General features: G+C 37.6%; 1 protein-coding gene across 2 annotated transcripts in view; it reads right to left on the reverse strand.

Annotated features, from left to right (window-relative positions):
* The window catches only part of KCNJ3 (potassium inwardly rectifying channel subfamily J member 3), a 159,171-nt gene that overhangs the window by 39,138 nt on the left and 95,994 nt on the right, over nt 1-24,039 (reverse strand). The window lies entirely within an intron of this gene.

Below are 24,039 nucleotides of genomic sequence, written 5' to 3' on the forward strand. Positions count from 1 at the left end.
AAAAATAATTTTATCAGCTTACTATATTGATTTCCTCCTTTAACATACTTTATTTTTATATTCTACAAATCACCATGGCTTACACAATTATTACCCCTGTACATTATATTAAGCATGATATATTCGAAAGCTTTGTAATTCATAAAATGACATTTGTCCCCTAGGAATGGAGCTATGTCATCTATGTCAAAAGTCACACAATTAAGTAAAAACCAAGAGAAATCACTCAATTTAGTTAAAAAAGAAAAGCTACTCTTTAAAAAATGTGTGCATCAGGTAATAATATTGGCAGATGTTTTGAGGAAGTAATGACAGGATAGAAGAGAATGTGTGAAGACTGGAATCAGTGACACCATTTAGTTAAAGAGAAATGTAGTAACTGCACAGTGAGTGGCAACTGTGTAGACAGCACAACCAGTTGATCAGTATACACATCTTTAAAGCTACAAGTTGTGACTATTTATCTGGGGCATGTAAACCCAATTTTGAAACACACTATTATAAGGATAATGCATTTGTCTCTGACACAGTCGGGGTATAATGCGTAGTTCTTTATATGTGAGGAAGATACCAGTTGACACCATCAGAGTTTGTAACTCAAAATCTCCTCCACTCTTAACATTTTGTCCTTAGGGCAAAAAGGTTGCATTTATAAGATCAATCACAAGAGTTACGCATTTCAGTTTCTATAGTGAAATTTGTTTTAACTTACTGGATGATGTCAACATCTAATACATGTTATTTCATATTTTGCTGAGAAAATTATAAAACTGACCCCAAATAATAACAAATGTATCTTGAACAGTGGCATATTACCATATCTATCTAAAGTTATGCTTTATCAGAATTCACCAAAGTAAGCCAACACATGTAAGAAAAAGGGGGAAAAAATGACTTAAATTCAGATCCTAATAGAAGTAAATTCTGGCAAATAGACTGTGGAAAGAATCAGACAATGGAAAGGTGACTCTGATTCATGATTCCAGAAACAAGTGGAGCCGCTCTTAGAGGACCATGAATATCATGCTCTCCAAGAAGAAACTTCATGGGCAGTGGGTTCCTGTCAGCTACTCTTCAAGTAAGGCTTGTGGTTTGCACTTGGAAAAGACCGCTGTGCCAGGCAGAGAGAAACTGGGGCATGGCTGAAAGCTGGTTACTAATGAGGGCACACAGACTAGTGAAAACACAAAACAAAAAACATGGGACAGCAGCCCCTGATGATGACTAAGTATACAAAAGAAACTCTAGCCATCTGAAACAATGCTTAGGGGTGTGAAATCCAGCTACTTACTCTCTGTGTAACCTGGGTTAGTAAGTTAACTTCAATTCCTTACTAACGTCAATTCCTGCATCTGAAAAACAGGAATGTCGGTAATAATACTTAGCTTGTGGATACTGCCCGAATTAACGGAGACATTGAGTGAAAAGCAGTAACATATATGAGATACACAGGAAGTGCTCAATAAATGTTAGTTTTGATCACTATTATTGATAATGTCCATAATATGTGTAATGAAGCTTTTATTGCCCCTTTTCCAGCTTCATTCACTATGTCATATGTTAGGCAATCTGACATATGACATAGCAAAATAAAGTGTAGACAAGCTAATGTCTCTTCACCTGGGTTTGGGAGAACCAAATTAATCAAAACAAACTTTTGTAGAGCCCACATCAACTCCCAGAATTGTACTGTGCCTATAAGAACGAGAAAATAGAAAGATCTGTCAATGTTTAAAAAGATTCTTTAGTCTGAAAAAAGGGGGTTACCCTGGAGACTCAGAATCACTGTCTTACCATGAAACCAATATCCTACAAGAAATATGAAACAACTTTAGAAAGTTTCTAATTTTCCTTAACGGAACTCAAAATATTCTGCAGCTTTTACAATAGAATGGTCATAATACACTAGGAAAGCTTGGATTGAGATTTTTTTTTAAGATTTCTTTAAAATTAAAAAAATACATATGCATATATAGAAACACATATATATGTATATATATATATTAATTTTTGTCCTTATGCTTCTTTTTCAACTAACAAATAGGATACTTTCATTATCTTCCACACTGTGGCAAGGCAGTCTGTCAAAATTTGCTTGATTATATAAGTGCCTGTTTGATTCTACTGAGCTTTTGATTACAACTGCATTCATTTTAGAGATCAATTTAAGTAAAGTTTTACTTAAATTCTAAAATTGGTTCTTCTCATCGAGGGTGATGACATTCAAATTTTCTTTTGTTTAATAATCAGTCTAAGGAATAAATAAATGCTACTCAATTATTTTTGTAATGCTCTTAGAATAGGTCCTAAATTTTTTTTCAAGTTGATTCAAGGTATTTTGTATTTTTCATAAAGTAAATCGTTTTCCTCTTACAGAATTTTCTATCTAGTTGTCACCAGCAGGAAATGCTGCTAAGTGAGACTTTTCCCTTTGCCCATCAATTGACACCTAGGGAACAATCTAAAACCCAAGGAGGTTTTTAGCATTTTTTTAAATTTTTATTTTAAACAGAATTTCAAGTAACAGGGACCAAACCCTTCCTCCAGGCTTATTAAGTGTGGCAGAATTGGATGAAATACCACCAGTTTATGTTACACACCTGCAATTCTCCTTCTCCTATCCTTTTTCACTGACAGCTCAAAGCACACTGAAAATTGCTTCTTTCCTGGACATTTCTGAAACTTGAAGTCTTGCTGGAGCAACTCATGGTGATGGGACAAGAAGGGACAAAATGTGTGTGTGGGGGATGTCATGGTTAGCTGATAGGGGCCAAGCTGCTGCTCTCCAAGGAAGTGATGCTGGGGCTTGAAACAATGTTGAAAACTATTCCCAAACACTCCTATCTTTCCTGAGGAACTACTTCATTAGCAGAGGCTCCCAAAGCATAAAAGCATAAGGAACCACTTTAGAGGCATCACTCTCTCATCCCTATCACATTTCATACAAGCTGTCTTTTTTTTTTTTCAGGTTCATTTGATATTTTCTTGTTTTAATATATATTTTAATAGACGTATAGTTGATTTACAATGTTGTATTAGGGACCTAATTAAATTTAAAAGCTTTTGCACGGTAAAGGAAACTAAACAAAACAAAAAGACAACCTACAGAATGGGAGAAAATATTTGCAAACAATGTGACTGACAAGGGATTAATCTCCAAAATATATGTACAAATATATACAAGTAGCTCATACAGCTCAATATCAAACAAACAAAAAAAGAAGAAAGAAAAAAGTCAGCCCAATCAAAAAGCTGAGCAGAAGATCTAAATAGACATTTCTCCAAAGAAGACATACAGTTGGCCAAAAGGCACATGAAAAGATGCTCAACTTCGCTAATTATAAGAGAAATTCAAATCAAACTACAATGAGGTATCACCTCACACAGGTCAGAATGTCCATCATCAAAAAGTCCACAACCTATCATTTAACACCTGCCATGTCTCCTATCTTTCTTTTGACCATGCATTTCAGATTTAGGTGTCCCCAAAAGACTCTTTGTCTTTCCCCACGGCCTTTCCCCACTCAGGTCCCTCACCTGAATCCAGGTGTCAATCAGAGTATACCTGGGTTTAAGTGAGTCTTTTACACTGTGCTTAGAGTACTGCTTGGAACATAGTAAATATACAGTTAAATTAATAAATACATAAAGGTTGAAAGGAAGTTATCCAGGCTTTATTCCACACAGGAAAAAACCTAGTCATCCTATTTCTGCTCTGGACAAGAGAATGCAAGAGACATCATAATAATAAACTCTAAAATAAGCTTTAACTTGGAATAGCGGAAGGACCACACATGACGACTGGCAAATAAAATGCCTTTATTCTGATAAAATTTTATAAGAGAGTGAGTACCAGAGCACTTGCCAGGAAAGTAAGTTTTATGTATTTATCTATTATAGTTTCTTTTTACAGATCTAATTAATAGCTTACTCACAACTGAGCTCAAATTAATATTTAAATTACATTTCCATCTAGTTAATTTTGGTTTGATTTTTATTTTTTTTTCACATGAACTTTATATTTTTGAACATTTTTCAAATAGTAAACCAACTGTTACAGTACCATTTAATGATTTTTTAAAAATAAATACTGATTTGAGATGCTAAGTTTAAGATACGCTGAATCTATTTCTGGGTCTTCTGCTCTGATTAACTTTTCTTTCTGTTCCTATGATAGTATTATTTTAAGAACATAATCTCTTAATTTCATAAATTGCTTTAATAATTAGCCCTTAATTTAGCCTATCCAGTAGGACATGTTTTTAAATGTGCTCTTGTCTTGCCAGTTTTTCTTACTCTTTAACCTTAATGTAGAGAACAAGTCTTAATCACCTTTAACCATATTTAGTGCCCTGTACATATATATGTGGTATGGAACTAAATTTTGGAAAAATATAAGTAAATAACATAAAAATGTAAGTTAAATAAATATGCATATATATAATACACATTTTTTCAATGATGTGAAATTTCATATTCATTATGTGAAATAGGTAATGTTATTTCTTTATGAAGATTCATACAAAGGTATAAAAACTTGTATAAACTAGGTATGTAATACTAGTTCTTTGAATATCAGGTAAAGATAAAATATTTTATTCTAGGAAGTATGTTTATTATCAATCTATATTAGCACACAGTCAAGAAGGCTATGGGTTTCAGTTTAAAGTTAATTTTTAAAAAAGACAGTGGGGGACTTTCAAGATGGCAGAGGAGTAAGACGTGGAGATCACCTTCCTCCCCACAAATACATCAAAACTACATCTACATGTGGAACAACTCTTACAGAACATCTACTGAATGCTGGCAGAAGACCTCAGACTTCCCAAAAGGCAAGAAACTCCCCACGTACCTGGGTAGGGCAAAAGAAAAAAGAAAAAACAGAGACAAAAGAATAGGGATGGAACCTGCACCTCTGGGAGGGAGCTGTGAAGGAGGAAAAGTTTGCACACACTAGGAAGCCCCTTCATTGGTGGAGACAGGGGTGGGAGGCGGGGAGAAGCTTTGGAGCTGCGGAGGAGAGCGCAGCAACAGGGGTGCAGAGGGCAAAGCGGAGAGATTCCTGCACAGAGGATCAGGGCCGACCAGCACTCACCAGCCCGAGAGGCTTCTCTGCTCACCCGCCGGGGTGGGCGGGAGCTGGGAGCTGAGGCTCGGGCTTTGGAGGTCAGACCCCAGGGAGAGGACTGGGGTTGGCTGCGTGAACACAGGCTGAAGGGGGCTAGTGCGCCAGAGCTAGCCAGGAGGGAGTCCAGGAAAAAGTCTGGAGCTGCCGAAGAGGCAAGAGACCAATGTATCGCGAGGAGAGGATTCAGAGCACCACCTAAACGAGCTCCAGAGATGCGCATGAGCCGCGGCTATCAGTGCTGGAGACCAGAGAGAGGCATGAAACACTAAGACTGCTGCTGCAGCCACCAAGAGGCCTGTGTGCAAGTACAGGTCACTCTCCACACCTCCTCACCCAGGAGTCTGTGCAGCCCACCACTGCCAGTGTCCCGTGATCCAGGGACAACTTCCCTGGGAGAACACATGGCACACCTCAGGCTGTTGCAACGTCACGCCGGCCTCTGCCTCTGCAGGCTCGCCCCGCATTCCGTACCCATCACTCCCCGCGACCTGAGGCAGAGCCCCCTAATCAGCCGCTTCTTTAAACCCCTCCTGTCTGAGCGAACAGCAGACGCCAGAGGGCGACCTGCATGTAGAGGCAGGGCTAACACCAAAGCAGAACCCCAGGAGCTGTGCAAAGAAAGAAAGAAAGGGATATTTCTCCCAGCAGCCTCAGGAGCAGCAGATTAAATCTCCACAATCAACTTGATGTACCCTGCATCTGTGGAATACCTGAATATACAACAAATCATCCCAAAAATGAGGTGGTGGACTTTGGGAGCAACTGTAGAATTGGGGTTTGCTTTCTGTATCTAATTTGTTTCTGGTATTATGTTTATCATAGTTTAGTATTTAGAGCTTATTGTCATTGGTTGATTTGTTTGATTTGGTTGCTCTCTTCCTTTATTTTTAATATATATATATATTTTTTTTTCCTTTTTCTCTTTTTGTGAGTGAGTATGTGTATGCTTCTTTGTGTGATTTTGTCTGTATAGGTTTGCTTTTACCACTTGTCCTAGGTTTCTGTCTGTCCGTTTTTATTTTATTTTATTTTATTTATTTTCTTAGTATAGTTTTTAGCAATTGATATTATCGCTGGATTTGTTTATTGGTTTCCTTGCTCTCTTATTTCCTTTCTTTTTTATTACTTTTTTAATGTTAATAATTTTTTTAATTTTTCATTTAAAAACTTTATTTTATTTTATTTATTCTTTCTTTCTTTTTCTCCCTTTTCTTCTGAGTCATGTGGCTGACAGGGTCTTGGTGCTCTGGCCGGGTGTGAGGCCTGAGCCTCTGAGGTGGGAGAGCTGAGTTCAGGACAGTGGACCACCAGAGACCTCCCAACCCCACATAATATCAATCGGTGAGAGTTCTCCCAGAGATCTCTGTCTCAACGCTAAGACCCAGCTACATTCAATGACCAGTGGGCTCCAGTGCTGGACAACCCATGCCAAACAACTAGCAAGACAGGGACACAGCCACACCAATTAGCAGAGGGGCTGCCTAAAATCATAATAAGTTCACAGACACCTCAAAACACACTGCCAGACATGGTCCTGCAACCAAAAAGACAATATCCAGCCTCATCCACCAGAACACAGGCACCAGTCCCCTCCACCAGGAAGCCTACGCAACCCACTGAACCAACCTTACCCACTGGGGACAGACACCAAAAACAATGGGAATACGAACCTGCAGCCTGTGAAAAGGAAATTCCAAACACAGTAAGTTAAGCAAAATGAGAAGACAGAGAAATACGCTGCAAATGAAGGAGCAAGGTAAAAACCCACCAGATCAAACAAATGAAGAGGAAATAGGCAGTCTACCTGAAAAAGAATTCAGAGTAACGATAGAAGAGATGATCCAAAATCTTGGAAATAGAATGGGGAAAATACAAGAAACGTTTAACAAGGACCTGGAAGAACTAGAGAGCAAACAAACAATGATGAACAACAAAATAAATGAAATGTAAATTTCTCAAGAAGGAATCAATAGCACAATAACTGAGGCACAAGAACATAAGTGACCTGGAAGATAAAATAGTGGAAATAACTACTGCAGAGCAGAATAAAGAAAAAAGAATGAAAAGACTTGAGGACAGTCTCAGAGAGCTCTGGGAAAACATTAAACGCACCAACATTCGAATTATATGGGTCCCAGAAGAAGAGAAAAAGAAAGGGTCTGAGAAAATATTTGAAGAGATTATAGTTGAAAACTTCCCTATTATGGGAAAGGAAATAGTCAAGTCCAGGAAGCGCAGAGAGTCCAATACAGAATAAATCCAAGGAGAAACATGCCAAGACATATATTAATCAAACTATCAAAAATTAAATACAAAGAAAAAATATTAAAAGCAACAAGGGAAAAGCAACAAATAACACACAGGGGAATCCCCATAAGGATAAGAGCTGATCTTTCAGCAGAAACTCTGCAAGCCAGAAGGGAGTGGCAGGACATATTTAAAGTGATGAAAGGGAAAAACCTACAACCAAGATTACTCTACCCAACAAGGATCTCATTCAGATTCGACAGAGAAATTAAAACCTTTACAGACAAGCAAAAGCTAAGAGAATTCAGAACCACCAAACCAGCTTTACAACCAATACTAAAGGAACTTCTCTAGGTAGGAAACATAAGAGAAGGAAAAGACCTACAATAACAAACCCAAAACAATTAAGAAAATTATAATAGGAATATATATATTGATAATTACCTTAAATGTAAATGGATTAAATGCTCCAAACAAAAGACATAGACTGGCTGAATGTATACAAAAACAAGATCCATATATATGATGTCTACAAGAGACCCACTTCAGACTTAGGGACACATACAGACTGAAAGTGAGGGGATGGAAAAAGATATTCCATGCAAATGGAAATCAGAAGAAAGCTGGAGTAGCAATTCTCATACCAGACAAAATAGACTTTAAAATACACTATTACAACAGACGAAGAAGGACACTACATAATGATCAAGGGATCAATTCAAGAAGAAGATATAAAAACTAAATATTTATGCACCCAACATAGGAGCACCTCAATACATAAGGCAAATGCTAACAGCTATAAAAGGGGAAACTGACAGTAACACAATAATAGTAGGAGACTTTAACACCCCATGTTCACCAATGGCTATATCATCCAAAATGAAAATAAATAAGGAAACACGAGCTTTAAATGACACATTAAACAAGATGAACTTAATTGATTTTTATAGCACATTCCATCCAAAAACAACAGAATACACTTTTTTCTCAAGTGCTCATGGAACATTCTCCAGGATAGAACATATCTTCAGTCATGAAACAAGCCTTGGTAAATTTAAGAAAACTGAAATCATATCAAGTGTCTTTTCCAACTACAACATTATGAGACTAGATATCAATTTCAGGAGGAAAAAAATCTGTAAAAAACAAAAACACGTGGAGGCTAAACAATATGTTACTAAATAATCAAGAGATGACTGAAGAAATCAAAAGGAAAATCAAAAAACACCTAGGTCAAATGGCAATGAAAACATGACAACACAAAACCTATGGGATGCAGCAAAAGCCGGTCTAAGAGGGAAGTTAGAGCAATACAATCCTACCTCAAGAAACAAGAAACACCTCAAATAAGCAACCTAATCTTACACATAAGACAATTAGAGAAAGAAGAAAAAAAAAACAAACACAAGTTAACAGAAGGAAAGAAGTCATAAAGATCAGATCAGGAATAAATGACAAAGACATGAAGAAAATGAAAGCAAAGATCAATAAAATTAAAAGCTGGTTCTTTGAGAAGGTAAACAAAATTGATAAACCATAATCCAGACTCATCATGAAAAAAAGGGAGAAGACTCAAATCAATAGAATTAGAAATGAAAAAGGAGAAGTAACAACTGACACTGCAGAAATACAAAGGATCATGAGAGATTACTACAAGCAACTAGATGTCAATAACATGGACAACCTGGAAGAAATGGAGAAATTCTTAGAAAAGCTTAACCTTCCAAGACTGAACCAGGAAGAAATAGAAAATATGAACAGACCAATCACAAGCACTGAAATTGAAACTGTGATTAAAAATCTTCCAACAAACAAAAGCCTAGGCAGATGGTTTCACAGGCAAATTCTCTCAAACATTTAGAGAAGAGCTAACACCTATCCTTCTCAAACTCTTCCAAAATAGAGCAGAGGGAGGAACACTCCCAAACTCAATCTATGAGACCACCATCACCCTGATACCAAAACCAGACAGACATGTCACAAAAAAAGAAAACTACAGGCCAATGTCACTGATGAACATAGATGCAAAAATCCTCAACAAAATGCTAGCAAACAGAATCCAATGGCACATTAAACGGAGCATACACCATGATCAAGTGGGGTTTATCCCAGGAATGCAAGGATTCTTCAATCTATCCAAATCAATCAATGTGATACACCATATTAACAAATTGAAGAATAAAAACCGTATGATCATCTCAATCGATGCAGAAAAAGCTTTCGACAAAATTCAACACCCATTTATGATAAAAACTATCCAGAAAGTAGGCATAGAGGGAACCTACCTAAACATAATAAAGGCCATATATGACAAGCCCACAGCCAACATCATTCTCAATGGTGAAAAACTGAAACCATTTCCACTAATACCAAAAACAAGACAAGGTTGCCAACTCTCACCACTATTATTCAACATAGTTTTGGAAGTTTTAGCCACAGCAATCAGAGAAGAAAAAGAAATAAAAGGAATCCAAGATGGAAAAGAAGTAACTGTCAGTGTTTGTAGATGACATGATACTATACATAGAGAATCCTAAAGATGCTACCAGAAAACTACTAGGACTAATCAATGAATTTGATAAAGTAGCAGGATATCAATGAGTTTGATAAAGTAGCAGGATACTAGGACTAATCAATGAATTTGATAAAGTTAATGCACAGAAATCTCTTGCATTTCTATACACTAATTATGAAAAATCTGTAATAGAAATTAAGGAAGCACTCCCATTTACCATTGCAACAAAAAAAATAAAATACCTAGGAATAAACCTACCTAAGGAGACAAAAGACCTGTATGCAGAAAACTATAAGACACTGATGAAAGAAATGAAAGATGACACAAACAGATGGAGAGATATACCATGTTCTTGGATTGGAAGAATCAACCTTGTGAAAATGACTATACTACCCAATGCAATCTACAGGTTCAATTCAATCCCTATCAAACTACCAATGATATTTTTCACAGAACTAGAACAAAAATTTTCACTATTTGTATGGAAACACAAAAGACCCCAAATAGCCAAAGCCATCATGAGAAAGGAAAACAGAGCTGGCGGAATCAGGCTCCCTGATTTCAGACTATACTGAAGCTACAGTAATGAAGACAGTACGGTACTGGCAAAAAAACAGAAATGTAGATCAATGGAACAGGATAGGAAGCCCATAGATAAACCCACACACATCTGGTCACTTTATCTTTGATAAAGGAGGCAAGAATATTTAATGGAGAAAAGACAGCCTCTTCAGTAAGTGGTGCTGGGAAAACTGGACAGCTACTGTAGAAGAATGAAATTTGAACACTCCCTAACACCATGCAAATAAATAAACTCAAAATGGATTAAAGACCTAAATGTAAGGCCAGGCACTATATTACTCTTAGAGGAAAACATAGGCAGAACACTCTATGACATAAATCACAACAAGATCCTTTTTGACCCACCTCTTGGAGAAATGGAAATAAAAACAAACAAATGGGACCTAATGAAACTTAAAAGTTTTGCACAGCAAAAGAAACCATAAATAAGACGAAAAGCCAACCCTCAGAATGGGAGAAAATATTCACAAATGAAGCAACTGACAAAGGATTATCTCCAAAATATACAAGCAGCTCATGCAGCTCGATATCAAAAGAACAAGCAAACCAATCCAAAAATGGGCAGAAGACCTAAATAGACATTTCCCCAAAGAAGATATACAGATTGCCAAGAAACACATGAAAGGATGCTCAACATCACTAATATTAGGGAAATGCAAATCAAAACTGCAATGAGGTATCACCTCACACAGGTCAGAATGGCCATCACCAAAAAATCTACAAACAGTAAATGCTGGAGAGGGTGTGGAGAAAAGGGAACCTTCTTGCACTGTTGGTGGGAATATAAATTGATATAGCCACTATGGAGAACAGTATGGAGGTCCCTTAAAAACTAAAAATAGAACTACCATATGACCCAGCAATTCCACTACTGAACATATACCCTGAGAAAACCATAATTCAGAAAGAGTCATGTACCACAGTGTTCATTGCAGCTCTATTTACAATAGCCAGGACATGGAAGCAACCTAAGTGTCCATCAACAGATGAATGGATAAAGAAGATGTGGCACATATATACAATGGAATATTACTCAGCCATAAAAAGAAACGAAATTGAGTTATTTGTAGTGAGGTGGATGGACCTAGAATCTGTCATACAGAGTGAAGTAAGTCAGAAAGAGAAAAACAAATACTGTATGCTAACATATATATATGGAATCTAAAAAAAAAAAAAAGGTTCTGAAGAACCTGGGGGCTGGACAGGAATAAAGACACAGAGGTAGCGAGTGGACTTGAGGACACAGGGAGGGGGAAGGGTAAGCTGGGACAAAGTGAGAGAGTGGCATGGACATATATACACTACCAAATGTAAAATAGATAGCTAGTGGGAAGCAGCCGCATAGCACAGGGAGATCAGCTCGGTGCTCTGTGACCACCTAGAGGGCTGGGATAGGGAGGGTGGGAAGGAGACGCAAGAGGGAGGATATATGGGGATGTATGTATACATATAGCTGGTTCACTTTGTTATACAGCAGAAATTAACACAGTATTGTAAAGCAATTATACTCCAATAAAGATTTAAAAGAAAAAAAAGAAAGACACCATTGACCTCTCTGCTTCTGATAGAAAAGTGGTGAATAAAAGAAAAACCCCAAGCCAAAGCTTTCTATGGTAGATGTTGCTGAAACAAAAACCTGAGTACTCTGTTGATCCAATGTTACTTATTCTCAGCCTTGTATGCATGTTTCTGATAATTGCTTTTGTAGACAATTCACTTTGCCTCTCAATTTGGCAATTAACCTGATTATCTTATGTAATTTGCTTACTGTGTAGTCTAGCGCTGTTTAGGCGATATCATTCCCCCCTTTTCCCAGTTTTCTGCCTATTGAAATGAAGTCCTCATCGATCTGAGATATTGGGGAAATCCCTCTCACCCGGTCTTACTTATCTGACCGGGAAGATCAGAAGAAAGAACCGGGTGACTTATCAGGAGTTGAAGGTTTTCGTCCTGCTGCCCTTCCTCTGCTATGTGGTAAGATGCCCACTCTGGGCAGGGCTGCCTGCAGTGCCTAGAGATGGTGAAATAAGCTGATGGGGGAGCGTGAAGCAACTACTATTCCAATCTGCTTAGCCAACCCCAGCTACATCACTGTGACCTATGAAACTAAACTGTGTCATGTGTTTAGCTTTCCAGACAACTTATCTACCTACTTCTGACAATGATACAACATTTGCCACAAAAACTGCCCAGCATTAAGCCAGCAGTCCATGTATTTGATGGACATTTCACGCTTCTCGTCATCCTTAAATGGTATTGTCATTAAGAAGTGGCGTGGATTTTGAAAAACTACTCTGAAGAAGGTTGGGTTTTTTTTCTTTTTTTCTTTTTTTGCGGTACGCGGGCCTCTCACTGTTGTGGCCTCTCCCGCTGCGGAGGACAGGCTCCGGACGCGCAGGCTCAGCGGCCATGGCTCACGGGCCCAGCCGCTCCACGGCATGTGGTATCTTCCCGGACCTGGGCATGAGCCCGTGTCCCCTGCATCGGCAGGCGGACTCTCAACCACTGCACCACCACGGAAGCCCCTGAAAAAGATTTTTGATTGCACCTCCCTCACCTTCTTCTGATCCACACACCTTAGTAAAGGCAGTTTACTAAATATGGCAGTTTTCCCAAATAGTTCATCTTTTCTTGGTCATCTCTTGGGTAACGATGAGGACCACAGGGTTGAGGAGCTATAGAGACCTCTTTTTGAAACTTTCAGATCCCGTCGTACCATTCCTGCCCACAGTGCTTATTTTTCTCCTCTAATAACAGCCTCAGGCCAGCTTGGCAGGTAATTTCTGAGTGGCAGCCTGGCCAAAATGTGGCCTATGGAATTCAAACTTAATTCTGGTTCAGCCACCTGAATTCTTTTGTTGGGTTGCTATGGTCCTCAGGTCATAAAGATAATAATCACTAGGTTGAATACACTGATGTCTGAGTCCATGACAGAGACCCATGTGAGGCAAGGGGGGGTGTTATTAATGCATCTGAAACCCTCTTCCATCTGACACTCTGGATGAAAGGTCTGGATGCATGGAGAGGATGGTTAGAGGAAAGGTGAATTTATAGTTACTGGAACAAGATATGCTGATTTTATAGGAGTACAGGGAGAGTAACAATGCCAACATCTGGGGAGGGATCACGTTAGAACTCAGGAGGTTCAGAGCAGGGAGGGACATTAATGATCTTTCGCCTTTACAAGCCATTCTGGAGCCTTCGTCACAAAAAAAGAAAAACAGCCTTACACTCTCCCAAAGGGTAGTAAGCTGCTTACATGTAAATGACTCCTAGATCTGCCATTCCCCATGAAATGGTGGTGACCCTGACTTGATCTCCAGGTTCTATAACTTTAGAGAGAAGTCAATCAGAAGCATGAGAAGGTGGTCCCAGCTCCTGCAGCTCCCAGGCAAAATGCCTTTCAGCACCTCTAAGTGTCTCCCCACCTCCATTCCCATCTCTCTCACTAGGTTATTCCACGGGATGGATGAGTGCCACCTACCTGGTACATGGTTTAGAAAAATACTATAGGTCAGACTGACTGCCTTCAGACAATCCTTCTGAAGACACAGGCTGAACTAGAATTGGGGAACTTAAGATTTACCAGCTGGCCAGGAGGCCACGTTGGAAATACTGTTACCCTGTGTCCCCTGACTGACGTAGAGCATACTTGGGGTGAACAAGCATTGCAATTAACACCTTCCTTCCAGGGGCACCATGTTTGCCTCTGGGACTGTACTAGTTCTGTGGAAGCCAGACATTAACTTGTCTGTAAATTGCTTTGACTTGTACCTTACGAGTGGTCATAAGAGCCCTTCAAGTGTTTAAGGAAACACTACCAGTGGATCATGTAGTTCTCAGATGACTGTGGAGATTTATTGGGAATGGGACACCCTTAGTTACATGGGAAGCTCCCAGGAGGGATGAATGACTGACTTCTGGTACATTTACTCATTGGGTAGTTATCCCTACAATAGGAGCCATCCAATTAGGAAAAGTGGTAAGAAATGTGTCCCTAACTTTAGATGAAGTCATCAATGATACTACTTTGAACATAGAAGGCAGTTAGGTCAGTTTCAACTCACTGGCCAAGACTGTTATGGAAGATTGTTCTACAAATCCTTCTTTCAGACCAAGGTGGAACAGGTGAAATCCTTAATACACCTCTGTACCTGGAGTAATTCCTCTGAAAAAAAGAAAGGTTAATGCAGAGACTTAAAGAGAAAGTTGTGTGCCTTTCTAAAGTATATATATATATACTCTGGTTTTTATGGAATTTGTTCAGCTGGCTGAGTCTGGGACGACCCTGGGGGTCATGTTTGAGGTCAATACTGCAGGTTGGCTCCATGCCGCTGCTTGGAGTCCTGGCTTTAATTAAATGTTCTATGAGACAAATGGAACTAATATAGGTCTAGTCTCTTGATCAGATTAACCAGAGTGGCCCACAGGGTGAAATATTCATGTAAAAATTTGAATACAGATAAGAAAGTGTAGGGTTAAAGGGTATTTTGAGGGGAGAGGCAGTGTGCCAGGACTCTGAGCATCCCTGCATGTTCTCGCTGAGTGTGCCAAATGCAGAATTTATCCATCTCCTGATATGGAGCAGTTTTTCTAGTTAGTCACAGAAGCCACTAAGTAGGCCAAGTCCACCAGACTGTGACAACCACGTAGCCGCTTGCTCTCCAGTGGAAGAGGGATCTGCTTTTCTTCCATGTGCTGTGATATTTTCTGCTTGCTCAAAAAGTACTTGTCCCTGGGTTCCTCAGCTGTGAAACAAACCCACTGCATGTGCAGCATCTCTCTGGGCCCACTGCATGGCCCTAATGGGACATGGGAGGCATGGGGGACAGACAAATATGCCGATGCTCATGCCGCTTTCTGTGCCATGTGTAATAAGGTCCATTGTCTCCAATTGAGGAGTCTTGTGCCTTCTGCCAGCACGCATGTAATGGTGGTCAGCTGTCTTGTTAGCTTGCAAATAGGGTAAAATCAAGTTTCAGAACCTTCACAGTTCTTGAGAGAAACAACATTATTTTGAATGGGATATAACTGTATTCTATTTAAACATCTCTTCATTGTCTTCCAAAAAAATAACCTGAATATGTCCTTATAATTCATAAAAGGCACACTAGCTATAAGGTAGCTGGACTAGAATTTGACCCACAAATATGGACACAGAACACATTTTTAACTACTTTCCTGTATTTCCTTGTATGTTAATGTAGTTTAAAAACATTGGAATATTTTGCATTTTATTTAGTAAATTTCCCATGTCTGCATTATGTAATCCTGTTTATAGCTCATTAAACATCAACTTTTTCAAAGTCCTATTTTCTAAACTGGTAATCACTTTATTTAAATTTGACAAATATTATCATCATTCTCTTTAATTTGTATATGATATATAAACTTTTTTAAAACACACTATGTAACTGCAACATGCCCATGTTTCATATCACGTTCTGTCATTTGAATAAAGCAAACAGTTAAAAGGAGTTTGATTCACTATTAAAAATATTTATATTACAGTCCTTTCATTGCAAAGCTCCGGAAATCTAGATACCAAGAGTTTACAAAGTAAAAATACACTCTTTCAGTTACTTCTTACAATTTGTAATTCATAGGATGAGGCCACTTTGAAATTATCCCTGTACTACCATTGACAAATTAATCAAGAAGAGAAAAAGACAAATTTAAAATCATTTCAAAGTGTTATTGATATGTTTTCTGAAGCAGAAAAAGAAAAAAATACAGATACTTACAGATACCCTATTTTGAGTACAAAATAAGTCATCTTCATAAGACTTCTACTTCATCTTAGCCCAAGGTTCTTCTAATCCTTCCAGGTTTCTGCTCCTATCCAGCCACTTACACCATTTCAACAACAGAGCCACCACAGACTGACGGCACCACCTCAGGAACGCAGGAGGAAATTATTTTGCCCCAAATGTCCATCACTTCCTTTCAGTCCTCTCTTTAGTCTGTTATGTCAGGGTTTGTACAAAATACTGCACATTCAGCCCTATTTTTAAAAGTCTTTTCCCAGGTATTAAATCCACCTCTTTTGTACACATACCTATAGATTATGACTTTTCACATGCATGCATGTTCCAATTGCTGAAGGGACTTCCTAGGAAAATTGTTTGTTCTTCTCAGGACTCCTTTCATTAGTACTTCAAAAAAGGTCCCTCTTTGGGGCTGCCCTGGCGGTGCAGTGGTTGAGAGTCCGCCTGCCGATGCAGGGGACACGGGTTCGTGCCCCGGTCCGGGAAGATCCCACATGCCGCGGAGCAGCTGGGCCCGTGAGCCATGGCCACTGAGCCTGCGCATCTGGAGCCTGTGCTCTGCAACAGGAGAGGCCACAACAGTGAGAGGCCCGCGTACCACAAAAAAAAAAAAAAAAAAAAGTCCCTCTTTGGAGTTTTATATAGCTCCATCTAACTCTTTATTTCCTCTGTCAATAGTTGCTTTTTGTCAAATTTAAATAAAAGTTATTTCTTATCCTCATGTTTTGAAGTCTGATTTGGAAATGAACTTTTGGAAGAGAATCCATTTGCAATTTGGGAACTGCCTAAAATTTTATATTAAAATATAGAAAAACTCAAATGATGTAATAATGGAAAACTGATAATGCGTGATTATTTTTTATTATAGCCTATTTATGCTTAATGTTAAAACAGGTTAGGCCAGGATCAAATGGCTTCACAGGCAAATTCGATCAAACATTTAAAGAAGAGTTAACACCTATCCTTCTCAAACTCTTCCAAAATATTGTAGAGGAAGGAACACTCCCAATTTCATTCTACAAGGCCACCATAACCCTGATACTAAAACCAGACGAAGATATCACAAAAAATTACAGGCCAATATCACTGATGAATATAGATGCAAAAATCCTAAACAAAATACTAGCAAATAGGATCCAACAACACATTAAAAGGATCATACACCATGATCAAGGAATGCAAGGATTCTTCAATCTATCCAAATCAATCAATGTGATACACCATATTAACAAAATGAAGAATAAAAACCATATGATCATCTCAATAGATGCAGAAAAAGTTTTTTGATGAAATTCAACACCCACTTATAAAAACTCTCCAGAAAGTGGGCATAGAGGGAACCTACCTCAACATGATAAAGACCATGCATGACAAACCCACAGCAAACATCATTCTCAATGGTGAAAAACTGAAAGCATTTCCTCTAAGATCAGGAACAAGACAAGGATGTCCCCTCTTGCCACTATTATTCAACATAGTTTTGGAAGTCCTCGCCAAAGCAATTGGAGAAGAAAAAGAAATAAAAGGAATCCAAAATGGAAAAGAAGTAAAATGTCACTGTTTGCATGTGACATGATACTATACATAGAAAATCCTAAAGATGTTCCCAGAAAACTCTAGAGCTCATCAAAGAATTTGGTAAAGTTGCAGGATGCAAAGTTAATGCACAGAAATCTCTTGTATTCTTCTACACTAGCAACGAAAGATCTGTAAGAGAAATTAAGGAAACAATCCCATTTACCATCGCAACAAAAAGAATAAAATACCTAGAAATAAACCTACCTAAGGAGGCAAAGGACCTGTACTCAGAAAACTATGATACTGATGAAAGAACTGAAAGATGACACAAACATATGGAGAGATATAGCATGTTCTTGGATTGGAAGAATCAATATTGTGAAAATGACTATACTACCCAAAGCAATCTACATATTCAATGCAATCCCTATCAAATTACCAATGGCATTTTTCACAGAACTAGAACAAAAAATTTTACAATTTGTATGGAAACACAAAAGATCCTGAATAGTCAAAGCAGTCTTGAGGGAAAAAAATGGAGCTGGAGGAATCAGACTCCCTGACTTCAGACTATACTACAAAGGTACAGTCATCAAAACAGTATGGTACTGGCACCAAAACAGAAATATAGATCAATGGAACAAGATAGAAAGTCCAGAGATAAGCCCATGCACCTGTGGTCACCTAATCTATGACAAAGGAGGCAAGAATACACAATGGAGAAAAGACAGTCTCTTCAATATGTGGTGCTAGGGAAACTGGACAGCTACACGTAAAAGAATGAAATTAGAACACTCTCTAACACCGTACACAAAAACAAACTCAAAATGGATTAAAGACCTAAATGTAAGGCTGGATACTATAAAATTGTTAGAGGAAAACATAGGCAGAACACTCTATAACATAAATTATAGCAGGATATTTTTTGATCCACCTCCTAGAGTAATGAAAATAAAAACAAAAATAAACAAATGGGATTAATTAAACTTAAAAGCTTTTGCATGGCAAAGGAAGTCATAAACAAAACAAAAAGACAACCCTCAGAATGGGAGAAAATATTTGCAAATGAAGCAACTGACAAGGGATTAATCTCCAAAATATACAAGCAGCTCATGCAGCTCAATATCAAAAAAAAACAAACAATCCAATCAAAAAACGGGCAGAAGACCTAAATAGACATTTCTCCAAAGAAGACATACAGATGGCCAACAAACACATGAAAAGATGCTCAACATCACTAATTATTAGAGAAATGCAAATCAAAACTACAATAAGGTATCACCTCACACCGGTCAAAATGGCCATCATCAAAAAATCTAGAAACAATAAATGCTGGAGAGGGAGTGGAGAAAAGGGAACCTCAAACATTTAAATTGGTACCACCACTATGGAGAACAGTATGGAGCATTCTTTAAAAAGTTAAAAATAGAGCTACCATATGACCTAGCAATCCCACTCCTCGGCATATACCTGGAGAAAACCAAAATTTGAAAAGATACATGCACCCCAATATTCATTTCAGCACTATTTAAAATACCCAGGACATGGAAGCAATCTAAATATCCATCAACAGAGGAATGGGTAAAGAAGATGTGGTACATATATACAATGGAATACTATTCAGCCATAAAAAGAACAAAATAATGCCATTTATAGCAACATGGATGGATCTAGAGATTGTCATACTGAGTGAAGTAAGTCAGACACAGAAAGGCAAATATCATGATATCGCTTATATGTGGAATCTACAAAAAGGGTACAAATGAACTTGTTTACAAAACAGAAATAGAGTCACAGATGTAGAAGACAAACTTATGGTTACCAGGGAATAAGGGGCGGGGGAGGGATAAATTAGGATATTGGGATTGACATATATACACTACTATATATAAAGTATATAACTAATAAGAAGCTACTGTATAGCACAGGGAACTCTACTCAATACTCTGTAATGGCCTATATGGGAAAATAATCTACAAAAAGAGTGGATATATGTATATTTATAACTGATTCACCTTGCTGTACACCTGAAACTAACACACCATTATAAATCAACTATACTCCAATTAAAAAAAACAACAACATGTTAAGAACATGTCAAACGTTGGCACGCATTCCTCCAATTGGGAACATGGTTTTGAGTGTAACTTATCCAGATTTCAACCTCAACACCATTGTTGTTTAGTATGTGCACATGGATAAACTCTTCCATTCTCTCCCTCTGGAATTATTCATCAGTAAAATGTGGATAACATCTACTTTACAGGGATGGATGCTACGTAAATAGCACCTTGCATGGTACCTGGCACTTACTCGTCACAGCGGAGAATATTTGAGCTATTATTATCTCATGAGAAATTCAGCAGAAAATTTATCATGAGAATATGGTGGGATATGATTTCTCCTTCATCCTCAGTTACTTGACCACTTCTCTACGTTACAATAATGTGAAATATCTGCTAGAAAATCTGGAAATACAGAATTTTTGCAAATAAGGACAATGGAGGAAATAAAGAAAAGCCTGTGTGACTGACGAGCAAAGCACATGACATGATATCAGAAATAGCTCTGCAGTAAATTTACTGATTAGATTTTTAGCTAAAACTTGCACTTGTCTGTTAAGTTGAAACCCTTATAACTATTTTCTTAAAGGTATCCCACAAGCCTGTATACAGTCAGAATCCAATTTAATGTTCACTAACTATCTTTAGTGCCACATGATGTGTTGTGCTATTTTTCATGTATCATCGTTCACTGCATCTGAAAAACTACTCTTTGGAGTAGGTATTATTTTCATTATTTTATAAATAAAACCAATGCTCAAAAAATAAAATGTTTTGAGAAAAATCCTAGCTAATAAAATTCTAGCCCTCTAAATTTTTAAATAGCCCTAATAACCCCGAAATAAATCTTTCTTAGAAATATAAAAGCTTTAAAAAATACTTTAATATAGAATGCATTGAAATACTAAGATACTATCACAACTTTTAGATTTTGTAATCTTTCTTGTGTTCTTTTTAATTTTTCCTGCAATTCAAAAATAATATTTAAAATAGAATAATTTTAGTAATAAGAACAGCATTATTATTCATCTACAAGGTAATCAGCATTATTTACTAATTTTGTATTATACTTCAGCTCAAATGTCACTATTAATTTGACTACATTTCCTTTTCATGCCACAATACATCTATTTCTATAGGCATCTTGTTAACGAGATGCTCTAATTAACCATTTTCACTCTGATTTCAAATACATGACAGAGGATAAAAAAAGTCAGCACACCCCCATGTGAAAGTACACATTTTAGTAGCCAGAATTTAAATCCTAGGTTTTTGAAGTTATGATTAAGGAGATACAATAATTTAGTTCAAGGATGAAGGATAAAATCATAATTAAGAACCTGTGATCCAGATCTTCTAAGTTTTTCTCTGAAGCTCTCTGCTCAGAAACACTTTGGAGATACACAGCTCCAAACTGGCAATAGTAACTGAAAGTATGTATGAGATAACAGAACCAAGTCACAGCAGGGACCAGAACACCAGGCAGCACAACTCTGCTCCCTCCCCCCGGCCATACTGAATCATGTCTCCCCACATGGCGACTCTTCTTCTGTCCCCACCAGAACTTTCTATAGACAAAAAGACTACAGGCACAGTACAGCTGAAGAGTTGTTGTCAAAAACAAAAAACAAAACCCCTTTTAAAACCCTGATAACATCACATAATGGGTAGCAGGTTCTTTCTTCAAAGACACATATAAACATTTACACATTGGCCCTGACTGAAATACAGTCAGAATCAAATAGTCAGAGCAGGATCAAATTCCAAAGCAGCAGCATACACATCCAAACCACATTCATACATACTAAGAAGATGGGGCTAAGTTTAATTTTCGAGGTTCTGCTTTGTTTTAATTCTAGGTATAATACGAAAGGGGGAATATTGCAGGAGCCTGGGAAAACTGAGATAGGTAAACACAAAAGCTAACAACTGATGTATGTGTTGTTCTCTTTTAAAGTTGAGTAAACAGAAACAATAAATAAAAACTCTGTTATCTATATATAATCGTTAAAATTAAGAATAAATTTGCTAACACTTAGAGTTAGTTAGTGTTCCTCTTACTAAATTCTCACTATTTGCTAATTATTCTTTAAAATATTTAACATATATCCATTCATTTAATCCTAACGACAACCCTCTATAGTCAGTGGCATTCTATTTCTATCTTATAGATCCGGATAATGAAGCCAAGTAAGTTACCAAGTTAAGGTAAGTGACTTGTCCTTGGTCATGCAGTGAACACAAGTGGGCAAAAGTGGGATTTAAACTCAGGCATGTGGCAGAGTACACAGGCTTAACATTCACTTTATCTTCTACATTTGAGGCTTTAAAGAAAGTGAGAATGTCTACAACAGATTCTAAAAACACTACTGGCTGCCTCCTCCAAGTCATGTGGGATACAGATAGGCAGGAGGCTCTTGGGGACAGGAAGGTCATGGGAGCTTGCTCCTCTGACAGGGATGATACCAAGTGTCCTGCTTTGCACAGCCATCTTTTAATTAGGCTTTTATATTTTTTTAAACTTAAAACATAGTCTACACAACAAGCCAAAACTTCCTCTAAAGGCACTATGGAAAAGCACTACAGTAAAACAAAAAATATAGTTTTTAAATAGGATTCAAATATACTTTTGAAAATAATTGTTTGGTATTATCAAAGAGTATCAAGCTCTGTGAAACAAGAAAATCGGCCACAAGGAGAAGACAAGCTAAGTTGAGCAAGATATTATAAAAGAAGTTGGCAGAAATAAGGGGAAAATGCAAAATATCCTAAATACTAAAGCTCAATTAAAATCCATATCGAAGGCAATAAAAAGCAGAATTAGGAGAACCTACTGTATAGCACAGGGAACTCTACTCAGTGCTCTGCGGTGACCTAATGGGAAGGAAATTCAAAAAAGAGGGGATATATGTATACGTATATTTGATTCACTTTCATATACAGCAGAAACTAACACAACATTGTAAAGCAATTATACTCCAATAAAGATGTTTAAAAAATTAATTTTAAAAATAAAAACAAATTTAAAAAAACCTAAATTTTAAAAAAGAGCAGAAATAAAAACTGAAAATTAGTGATGTAGAGGAAAAACATAAGTATGCTGAACATAAAGAAGAAAGTCACTGAAAAAAAAGCTACAGTAAATATAATAGATATGAGGGAAGTAGAATGGTGGCGGGGGGGCCAACCTGAACCTATAGATCAAAATAAGTCACTGAACACTAGACAAACATAACACAAATGAAGGAATATGTACATATTTTCTTGACCTGTTTTTGAGTTTCAATGAAAGCAAGCTTTTTACTGTAGAGCCCAGATATTTGCACTGCTAATCCCCCTGCCACTTTCAAGACTTGGTACAAATGTCACCTTTTTGTTGACTCTGTCTTGACTATCTTATTGAAAATTACAACCTACTTCCTACATGATCCCACTCTGCTCTGTTTTTATTTATGCTTAGTGCTTAGCACATACTAATGTACAATATAATTTCTTATATATTATGACCAGAATATAGGCTTCATGAGGGATTGGAATTTTTTGTGCTATTCAGTGATAAGTCCCAAGAACAGAGAACAGTGCCTGACACATATTATGTATCAATTAAGTGTTAGCTTTATTAAGGAGTAAAATGCCCAGGAAGGGGTCAGAGGGCAGGACACATACACAGAAATATCAGGTCCCAAGAACCTACACTTGGAGAAGAACCAGAAAAGTGGCTGGCATGGTAGATGGGAGTCAAATAATGAGGAAGAGGATTTTATTCTAAGAATTCTGGAGACAGTTCTAGAGACAATAGGATTTACATGTTGAGTTGTCCAAGGTAAAAGAAGAGTGGATGTTTGAATCCAACAAGCAGAGTCTGGGAAACATCTAGGACCTGACCACATTATTGGCTTCTCTATCCATCCCCTTCTTCTATGCCACCCTCCCACAAATTTGTAAAATCATACATAGAATCCTCAAAGACGCCAATCTTATGTATTCAGCCCTCTTTTTCTCCCAGCCCAGCGTACACTTATGCATGCACACATGCATTCACCACACACACAGTCTGTTTCTCAGCCACAGCAATCCTGCTCACCACACACCAAATTTAAGACACATGGTTAAACTTTGAAGGTTCCTAGACAAAAGTTCCAACACTTTAATTATGTGAACTCTTCCCAAATACATCTAAAATTCAGGGCAATCTCAACAAGGTTTTTTTTGTTTTTG

This window comes from Lagenorhynchus albirostris, chromosome 6 (genome assembly GCF_949774975.1).
Source record: "Lagenorhynchus albirostris chromosome 6, mLagAlb1.1, whole genome shotgun sequence".
NCBI lineage: Eukaryota > Metazoa > Chordata > Mammalia > Artiodactyla > Delphinidae > Lagenorhynchus > Lagenorhynchus albirostris.